Here is an 11,101-nt window from a genome sequence, read left to right as displayed (position 1 = left end):
TTTCTCCTTCACGGATTTGTGTGTGTGTGTGTGTGTGTGTGTGTGTGTGTGTGTGTGTGTGTGTGTGTGTGTGTGTGTGTGTGTGTGTGTGTGTGTGTGTGTGTGTGTGTGTGTGCAAGTGTGACTTTTGTGAACTGTCAGCACACACACACACACACACACACACACACACACACACACACACACACACACACACACGAGGTCTTGGGCTGGCTTGGCTGACTGGCTGGCTGGTTGGCTGGCTGGCTGGCTGGCTGTGGGGACCCGCTGATAAAGGGTTGGATTATAGTCCCAGGTTGCTAATCTCTGTCATTTGCCGAGTCTGCCGTGTGCTGGGGGATTCTGCACGGTGAGTTACGGACCACTGATCACGGGGATGAGTCGACAAAGCCTTCAGGTACACTAGTTAATTACCTGTACGAATATTTCTCCCCCTTCTCCTTCCTTACGTCTTTCTGTCTCCATCCCGTCCCTCTCCCTCTGTCTCTCTCAGTTCCTCATCTCTCGTTTTCTTCCTCGTGCCCTCAAGTAGATAGTTAGCTGTTTTTTCCCTAAGTTACGCTTCTAGAATGACTTGAGACGAGGTGAGAAGGACGCTGTGACGAGGGAAGGAGGGTGAGATGCCTTTGACTCGTCTGGTTTGATTAAGATTTGATTTTCTCGAGCGAGGGAAGGAAAGAAGGAAGAAAGGAAAGTTTGGTTCTGTTTATCTATACTTTACTCTGCCTATGATTTCGGTTCGTGTGACCTTGAATGTGTGTGTGTGTGTGTGTGTGTGTGTGTGTGTGTGTGTGTGTGTGTGTGTGTGTGTGTGTGTGTGTGTGTTAGTATTATTTAAGTTTTGCTGATTCATTTTTCTCTCTTTTTCGTTTTCTCGTGTTTGAACAGTCTCTCTCTCTCTCTCTCTCTCTCTCTCTCTCTCTCTCTCTCTCTCTCTCTCTCTCTCTCTCTCTCTCTCTCTCTCTCTCTCTCTCTCTCTCTCTCTCTCTCAAACCCTAATCTCCTTTCTCCATTTCTTCTCCCTTCCTTTCTTCCTCCTTTCTTCTACCAATTCATTTCCTTCCCCGTCATTTTCTTTTCTATTTTTTCTGTTTTTTTCCTTAGCTATATTATTTTCCTAATATTTTCCTTCGTCTGTACCGTTGCTTTCTTTCCCCATGTATTTTTCTTCTTTCTTTTCCTTCTTTTCCGTCCTCCTTCTCTTCTTTTTTCTTCTTTTTTTCGGTGTCTTTTTTCTTCTTCTTTTTCTTCTTTTTCTTGTTTTTGTATTTTGTTCTTGTCCTTGTTCTTCTTGTTTTCATTTTTTTCTTTTTTGTTTTTCTTCTTCCTTTTTTTCTTCGTCTTTTTCGTCCTCTTTTCTTCTTGTTCTTGTTCTTGTTCTTGTTCTTGTTCTTGTTCTTTGTTCTTCTTTTCTACTTCTTCTTATTATTAACTTCTTTTTTTCTTCTTTTCTTTACTCCTCCTCCTCTTCCTCCTTCTCCACTGGACCATTTTCTTCCTGCCATGTAGCACTTTCCTACTAAACCCCTCTCCTTCCTCCTCCTCCTCCTCCTCCTCCTCCTCCTCCTCCTCCTCCTCCTCCTCCTCCTCCTCCTCCTCCTCCTCCTCCTCCTCCTCCCTCCAAGAGTCCATCAGCCTCAGCATCATAACACGGCCAGAGTCTTCGGAGTTCCGGGACAGCGTAGGGTGTTGGTCCAATTAAGATTAGCATATCATTAACAAGCTCATTAGATTTGCATGCCATTAACTCGACTGAAACACACTGGAAAATATGACGTTTCTATGTAGTGTGTGTGTGTGTGTGTGTGTGTGTGTGTGTGTGTGTGTGTGTGTGTGTGTGTGTGTGTGTGTGTGTGTGTGTGTGTGTGTGTGTGTGTGTGTGTGTGTGTGTGTGTGTGTTTTCTTTCTGTTTCAATTTATTTTTTTCTCTCATTCTTTTTTCTCTCTCTTTTCTTTTTTTCTTTGTCTTTCTGTGTCTCTGTCTGTGTCTTTGTGTGTCTCTGTCTGTCTTTTTCTGTCTGTCTCTTTCTCTCTCCCTGTCTCTCTCTCTCTGTGTCTCTCTTTCTCTCTTTCTCTCTCTCTCTCTCTCTCTCTCTCTCTCTCTCTCTCTCTCTCTCTCTCTCTCTCTCTCTCTCTCTCTCTCTCTCTCTCTCTCTCTCTCTCTCTCTCTCTCTCTCTCTCTCTAATGGATTTTAATGATAAGTAAATAAATCATATCTTAATCCGGTTTTTTTTTCTTATTCTTCGTTTCTAATGCATTCAAGGACAAAGAAGGATAAGAAGATGATTTAGATCTCATTTCTTACTTGTACTGACGGTAAGAGAGGATGCATATGAGGATGTTTTATGTAGTGTAGGCCTTAATGGAAAGAGAAACGCATCACTCCCTTCCTCCCTTCCAACTCAGACACACACACACACACACACACACGTGGATATATAAGTTAACAAGGAAAATATAGGTTAAAAAATATATTAAACTCTTCGGTAATAGAAAAAGACAAGATGAGAGAAAGAAAAAAAAATTGTGACCTTGGTTAGCTGGAAAATAAAATTCACTTAGCCATTTTGATATTGAAGTGAACACAAAACTTCTTCACGAATAGAAAAAGAAAAGAGAGACAAAAACTTAAACTTGGTAGGTGTACGAGAGAGAGAGAGAGAGAGAGAGAGAGAGAGAGAGAGAGAGAGAGAGAGAGAGAGAGAGAGAGAGAGAGAGAGCAGTGGCAGCGGTGGCGGGGGGCTGCATGGAGGCGGGCTGGTGTTCCTCTGCCTTGGGTCACCTGTAGACGAGACGAAATTGAAGGTGAGCGCAAGTGTGAGACGCAGGTAATGGAAATTGTGTGTGAGGGGAATTGAGTGACATTTGATAAGTATATGATAGGCTAAGAGGACAGGAAGAGTAGAAGGAGGAGGAGGAGGAGGAGGAGGAGGAGGAGGAGGAGGAGGAGGAGGAGGAGGAGGAGGTGTAGGAGATTAAGTATAAGGACAAAGGATGTAGATATTTTATAATAGAAGGTAAAAAATAATGCTTGGGTACACACACACACACACACACACACACACACACACACACACACACACACACACACACACACACACACACACACACACACACACACACACACACACACACACACGCGGCGTAGTGTAGTGGTTAGCACGCTCGACTCACAATCGAGAGGGTCGTGTTCGAGTCCCGGCGCGGCGAGGCAAATGGGGAAGCGTCTTAATGTGTAGCCCCTGTTCACCTAGCAGTAAATAGGTACGGGATGTAACTCGAGGGGTTGTGGCCTCGCTTTCCCGGTGTGTGTGTGTGATGTGTCTCATACCGAAGTCGGTCTATGAGCTCTGAGCTCGCTCCGTAATGGGAAAGACTGGCTGGGTGACCAGCAGACGACCGTGGTGAATTACACACACACAACACACACACACACACACACACACACACACACACACACACACACACACACACACACACACACACGCACGGAGCCATGTCGCAGCTCTAAGTAGATGACAAGAAATCACACACACACACACACACACACACACACACACACACACACACACACACACACACACACACACACACACACCATTACCCGCCCATTACTTCACATCTCAGCAGGATTAGGTTCGCATAGTTAGGTTTGTTTGTTTAGATGTGTCACCCGGCCACAAAATAACCCGCTGTAACCTTTGCGAGACGTCACGGCTGTTAGATTTGCTTTTCAGCCAATCAAGATCGAGATTAGAGATCTTTGCATTATCCCCTCGCATCTGATTGGAGGATTGGGAAAACAAGGATCCTGCATCGATTGGCATCAGCAATAATCGAGAGGAGGACTCGATTACAGGCTGACCGTTCTTGTCCAATCAGCTTGCACGTTTTTTTTATGCTATTTTTTTTACCCTTTTTTTTAATCTTTTTTTCGTCCTCCCCTTGTCTTCCTCTGCGGTATTACAATTGTGCTTGTTTCCTGTTCTTCTGTTCACTCGGAGGCGACTTTGCGTTTAGATACTAATGAAAGTTACGACTAATGTTCCTGTTTTTTGTCTCACATGCGGAGGTGAAGCTTTGTGGTGGAGGGAACAAGGGTTGGAGGAAGGTCTGTGAGTGGAGGGGCGGTGGGAGACGTACTGCGTGGTTAGAGGTTAGTAGGAGTGGAGGGAAAGGAGTGAGTTGGGGAGGGAATAGGAATGAGTGGGGAGATGAAACTGAGAAGGCAGAAAATAACAGGGGTGAGGGTGAGGGAGGGATGTGTGAGTGGGCTGAATGTGAAGAGAGTGAGGGAGAGGGCGTGGAAGTGAGTGGGAGACAGGGATGCGTGGTGAGAATGTTAGAGTGAAAGAGAGAGTGGTGAGAGAGAGAGAGAGAGAGAGAAGTGTAATCAAAATAGGAGTAAATTTGTGGGTTATGAATGTAATAAAAAAAGTTTGAAGTAAAGAAAATAGAAGAAAAAAAAAGATTGTGAGAAGTGGAGAGAATCATTAAGGGAATATCCATCGGTACTATTATTGAACAGAGAGAGAGAGAGAGAGAGAGAGAGAGAGAGAGAGAGAGAGAGAGACAGACAGACAGACAGACAGACAGACAGACAGACAGACAGACAGACAGACAGACAGACACACACACAGACAAAAAAATACCACTCATCTTCACATAAATGGAAATAGATTTAGAAATGAAAAATACAGACGAATACTGAAAGAGAAATAAAATAACTCATCTCTCCGTGGATAAAAATACGATGCTGCATTTGAGGTCCACAAAGCACAAAGAAAAACAAATGCATCTAAAACTTCCCTCAATATTGTGAAACCGAAAGAAAAAAAACAACAACTCATGGCTGGTACAGAGAAACCATGCGTGCTTTTGGGTCCGAGGGGTCTCCAAGCGCACGGGTTCGAATCCTGTCCACGGTCCGAGTGTAGGTTGGGCTTCCTCACTCGGGGCAACGGTTTCCTATAAATTCCCGTGAAAGGCCCACATGGTATAAAGAAAATGGGAAAGAGATACATTTATGCTTTATTTTGCTTCACTTTGCCTTGGTCAGTAATGGATTAACTAACCGCCACATTCACTTCAGTATTAACCCTTTACATATTGTAGACCCTTAATCACGTGACACCTTATAAATGTTTGGATTTTTTTTTTACTATTATTTGTATTATTTTTGTTATTGACATTTGTATTATTTTTTACGTCTCTTGTTTTGTAGATTTTGTATTTTTATTCGGAAATACAAAAAAATATTGAATACATGAACCAGAGAGAGAGAGAGAGAGAGAGAGAGAGAGAGAGAGAGAGAGAGAATTTAGAGCTTCCTTTCACCCTTTTCCAACCCCATCATCCTCTTCCCTCCATCATTCTCTGTACAAAGACATCAACATCAGTATTAGAGAAGAGGAATACAAAGGAATACAAAGGAAAGCCAAACAGCAACAGACCTGTTGGTCCTTTCGAGGCTGTTTGGTAACTACTTCTAACTGGCTACAGATAAGAGAGACAGGACAGTACAGGAGAAGGCTCCTCCCCACCCACCACTCCCTCCAGCTTTCGCTGGCATGGAAAATAGCTTGGAAAAGTACCATGCAGTATGGAAAAAACTGACATGGAATTTTCACAGGAAAGGATGAAAGGAGATTCTATTATTCACCCTACGGTGAACTCTACATATCTATCTATAAGAAAGTTAATATAGTATCATGTTTAATTATTCAGACAAGAAGAGAGCTTGTTGGGGTTATTCTTTAAATATTTATCAATTTTGTTTTTGAATGATGCAATGGAAGTACTGTTTACTATTTCAGAAGGAAGCTTATTCCAAATGTTAACTATTCTATTAAAGAAAAAGTGCTTTGCCTCGTGGGTTTTAAAGCGTTTTGGTGTAATTTTAAATCCATTATTCCTTGTTATGGTGGAATGATCAATAGTAAAATATTTATTGACATCAAGGTTGTTGTATCCCTGAAAAATTTTGAAAACTTCGATTAGGTCTCCTCTTATCCTGCGCTTTGTTAAGCTGAATAAATTTAATGCTTCCAGTCGTTCCTCATACGGCTTGTTTCTCAATCTCGGAATCATCTTGGTCACTCTACGCTGGATCCTTTCCAGTTTTTCAATGTCTTTTCTGTAATATGGTGACCAGAACTGCACACAGTATTCAAGCTGAGGACGCACCAATGAGTTATATAAAGTAAGGATAACTTTTTCTGATTTAAATTCAAAGGTTCTTCCAATGAACCCAACTAATTTATTTGCATTCTTTACTGCTTCTGTGCAGTGTTTGCTCGGCTTGAGATCTTTAGACACCACAACACCAAGATCTTTTTCATTCTCAGCACTTTCCAGAGGTACATTACTCATTACGTATTTTGCTTGTACATTGTTACTTCCAATGTGTAAGACTTTACACTTTTCTATATTGAATTTCATTTGCCATTTTTCTGCCCAGCGTGTCAGTTTATTTAAGTCACACTGTAGTTCTTGCCATTGTGACGTTGATGTAACTTTGCTCATTATTTTGGTGTCGTCCGCGAATTTGCTTATTTTACAAGTGATTCCTTCATCAATATCATTAATATAAACAATGAAAAGAACTGGTCCTAATACAGAGCCTTGAGGAACACCACTTTTTACATTGTGCCACTCTGATTCTTTTCCATTTATAACAACTCGTTGCTTTCTGTCAGAGAGCCAGTCTTCCAGCCATTTCAGGGTATTTCCAGCTATGCCGTGAGCTTTTACTTTGCTGATTAGCCTCTTGTGAGGGACAGTGTCGAAAGCTTTCTGGAAATCAAGATAAATAACATCCACTGCTTTTGTCTCGTCATACGAGTTAAAAACTTCATAAAAGAAGTCTAGTAGGTTTGTTAAGCAGGATCTCTTGTTTCTGAAACCATGTTGTGAATCCTTCATGATCTTATTTTCTTCTAAAAATTTGACAATCTTATCTCTGATTATCGTTTCCATCAGCTTGCACACTACTGAAGTAAGGCTGATTGGTCTGTAATTAGCTGGGAGTGATTTATTTCCTTTCTTGAAAATGGGCGTGACATTTGCTAGCTTCCACTCCTGGGGACTTTCCTGCTTGTAAAGTTTTATTGAATATAATCGTGAGTGGTTTCACGAGCTCATTTTTCGCTTCTTTGAGAAGCCTGGGTGATATCTTGTCTGGTCCAGGCGTTTTGTTTACGTTCATGCTGTTCATGACTGTGAGGATTTCATTTTCTGTAACTATGAAGTCAGGCAGTGTTTTGCCTTGTGCCTGAGGCTCTGGCATGGGCAGACTATTTTGGACATCTTCAGTCGTGAAGACTGTTGAGAAGAATCTATTTAGGACGTTTGCCATTTCAGCTTCGTTATCTATTTGGTTTCCGTTTTCTGTTATGAGTGGACCAATTGTTGAGGCTAAGACTCTTTTGGATTTTACATAACTGTGAAATTCCTTTGGGTTGGTTTTACAGGAGTTTGCGATCTGAGCTTCTACAGATTTTTTGCTGCTTTTTATCAACTTTTTTGCTTTTCTACGCAATCTGTCATGCTCTAATTTATCATTATTATGCTGTGTTAATTTGTATTTGTTGTATGCTTCTTTCTTTGCTAGAAGACAGCTTTTAATTTCATTATTCCACCATTTCGGTTTGGTGTTTAGTATTTTCCTTCTGTTTCTTAGTGGTATACACATCTTAGCTGTATCATTTATCTTTTCAGCAAACACCTCCCATGTCTTATCTACATCTGGTGTTTCCAGCAGTATATTCCAGTCAATGGATGCAAGCTGCATACGGAGTCTTGTGTAGTTTGCACGCCGATAGTCTGGCACTTTTTCTTTACTTTCATTCACTTTTCCTTTGTCAAAATTTATGGTGAATTTTAAGGTGCGATGATCGCTGGAACTGAATTCTGGTCCAATTTCCACATTTTCAATAGTATTCTCATCATTTGTTAGAACGATATCAAGGATATTGTTTCCTCTTGTCGGATGCTTGATGTGTTGGTGGAGGGAGCTTTCAAGCATGCTATTATACAGCTGCTGGCCAGCGTGAGCTGTCAGTGGTTCGCCCCACCTTGTGACTGGAAGGTTAAAATCTCCCATAATTATGCAATTGTTTACGCAGCAAATGTCCGCGATTTGTTCATACAATTGTTCGTCTGTGGCGGGTGACTGGGCTGGAGGACGATAGACGAGACCTAATGATATTCTTCGGGATTTATTTTCTATATGAATGAAATTGACATCTATGTTTGCAATGGTTGAAGTTGGCATCACACGAGCACGAAGATTACTTTTAACGTAAAACATTACACCGCCCCCTGTACGGTGAGATCTTTCGCTACTAAAAATGTTATAGCCATCAAGTGAGTATTCTGCGAGGTAATCTCTGTGTGTTGTATTAATCCAAGTTTCTGTGATGCCGATGATGTCATAGTTTTCTTGATGTATAAGAGCTTGGAGCTCATTAAATTTATTTCGTAAACTACGGGCATTGAAATAGCAAGCTCTGATCTTGCCTGAATCTGAAGATGAACTTACGACGCTGAAGTTCCTTCTGCCACCTGCACGTTTTTTGATCTGTGGAGACAAACTTTATCATGAATTAATCTCCCCATCCTGGCTGCTCCCACTGCATTTAGGTGGAGACCGTCTCTGTGAAATAATTTGTGTTCATTATAAAAGTCATTCCACATGTTAAGAAACTCGACGTTTTCCTGTTGGCAAAGAGTCTTCAATCTGTTATTAGTACTGAAAGCAAGGAGGAGGAGGAGAAGGAGGATGAGGAGGGGGGGGGAGGAGAAGGAGGAGTAGGAAGATGTGGGAGGATGGGGAAAAGGACTGAGAGAGAGAGAGAGAGAGAGAGAGAGAGAGAGAGAGAGCGAGAACGACTGTGTGTGTGTGTGTGTGTGTGTGTGTGTGTGTGTGTGTCCATTTTTACGAGGTGTTCCTGTATAATCACGTCGCGACACCTGTATTTAGGACAGAGGAGGAGGAAGAGGAGGAGGAGGAGGAGGAGGAGGAGGAGGAGGAGGAGGAAGAAGAAGAAGAGGAGGAGGAGGACATCACCGTTGGGCATTTCAATTAGATGATGACAGCGACATGACAACCTCCCATTCTCTGTATTAATTAATCTTCGTTTTCTTCGAGCACCAACTAATCTAAACCCAGTGACGTGATTCAACTAATTCCTGCCCCACCACTACTAACACAGGGCCACAGAGGGAGTAAATGGAGTGGACTCACGTAGAGGAAATGCTGAGGGAGTGTCTATAATTTTTACTCTGCCAACTACTAAGGAAATATTTGTGATTTTAATATTATTTCTACTAAAGGTGTATTCAAAATTCTTTCTGGCTTTTCTAAGATATGCTCTATGTTTTTATTAACTCTTCTAAGGATGTGTTCAATGTTTTTCTAATCTTTTAAGGAAATATTTGTTGTTTTTACTGGGTTTACTATGAAGATCTTTTTTTTTCTAAGTTCACAAAGGAAATATTCACCAATTTTGCTTTCTTCTACTGACAACGCTAACTCATTCATCATTATTACTAACTCTAATACAGAAATCTCCATAAATTTTCTAACTGCAGTAAGGAAATATTCTCAAGTCTTAAATACTTTCTTCACCTTTCAACCTGACAAACTTTCACTATCTTTCTCCTCCACTTCACCTCACCCTTCAGCAGCAGGAGCACCCTTCACTAAGACACTAAACTGGATTATTGATAACTCTCCCTTCCTAAGTCTACTATGAAGATATCTGTTCTTTTTCTAACTCCACAAAGGAAATCTTCACCAATTTTGCTTTCTTCTACTAACCACCCCAATTCATTCATCATTTTCACTAACTCTAATACAGAAATCTCCATAAATTTTCTAACTCCATCAAGGAAATATTCTTAAGTCGTGCTCATCTTACTGACTCTGTTAACGTGCTAATAAAGACATCATTTATACCAACTTTACTGAAATAATTTAATTCTAGCTCTACAAAGAACACAGTTATCTTCTCTACCTCTATTTTAACCCCTTCAGCACCATGACGCGTTTTCACATTCATTCTTGTGACTATTTGGTGAGTTTATACACCTTCAGAAACTTATGTGGGGGGATTAGAATAGTGGAGACTGTAACCATTAATATTCACCACAGACCCTTCCTGATGTCAATAAATAATCTAATCGTACACAAAACTCAAGGTAAGAATGTGTATTGAAGGGATTAATGTAATATAGAAGAGGCCGATCTGGTGTCAAATGTATCTTGAATATTAATGATGGGCGAAAACTGACCAATTCACTTTATTTTGTCCTCCATGAGCACTGTTACTCTTGGTCTTGATGGTACTGGAGGACTCTCTGTGTCTATTAGGAGTAAGGAGGGTAAGGAAGGTAAAGGAAATATTTATCTATCCTTCTTCCTGGGACGCCGAGTGAAATTAAGACCATCACGACTAAATTATCTGAAAAATGTATGTTCACTGTAATTTATTGGCCGCCACAGAATTTATTGCCATGTTGATTGTTTGATGATGGCCCAGACGTCTGTCATCTCTCCCTCCTCCCTCCTCCCTCCTCTCACTCTCTCACTCCCCTCTCTCTCTCTCTCTCTCTCTCTCCCTCATCTTTCCCGCCTCCCCTTCTCTCTCTCGTTTGTCTATCTATATGTCCCCCTCTCTCTCTCTCTCTCTCTCTCTCTCTCCTCTCTCTCTCTCTCTCTCTCTCTCTCTCTCTCTCTCTCTCTCTCTCTCTCTCTCTCTCTCTCTCTCTCTCTCTCTCTCTCTCTCTCTCTCTCTCTCTCTCTCTCTCTCTCATTACTATCATCATTATTATCATTGCTTTTTATTTTTTACTACAATCAACCTACTACATATTCAGTCTGTGTCCCTATATTCTCTCTCTCTCTCTCTCTCTCTCTCTCTCTCTCTCTCTCTCTCTCTCTCTCTCTCTCTCTCTCTCTCTCTCTCTCTCTCTCTCTCTCTCTCTCTCTCTCTCTCTCTCTCTCTCTCTCTCTCTCTCTCTCTCTCTCTCTCTCTCTCTCTCTCTCTCTCTCTCTCTCTCTCTCTCTCTCTCTCTCTCTCTCTCTCTCTCTCTCTC

This window comes from Portunus trituberculatus, chromosome 36, assembly GCF_017591435.1.
Source record: "Portunus trituberculatus isolate SZX2019 chromosome 36, ASM1759143v1, whole genome shotgun sequence".
Taxonomy (NCBI): domain Eukaryota; kingdom Metazoa; phylum Arthropoda; class Malacostraca; order Decapoda; family Portunidae; genus Portunus; species Portunus trituberculatus.
The sequence above is the reverse complement of the archived record's forward strand: the minus strand, read 5'-3'. Positions refer to the sequence as shown.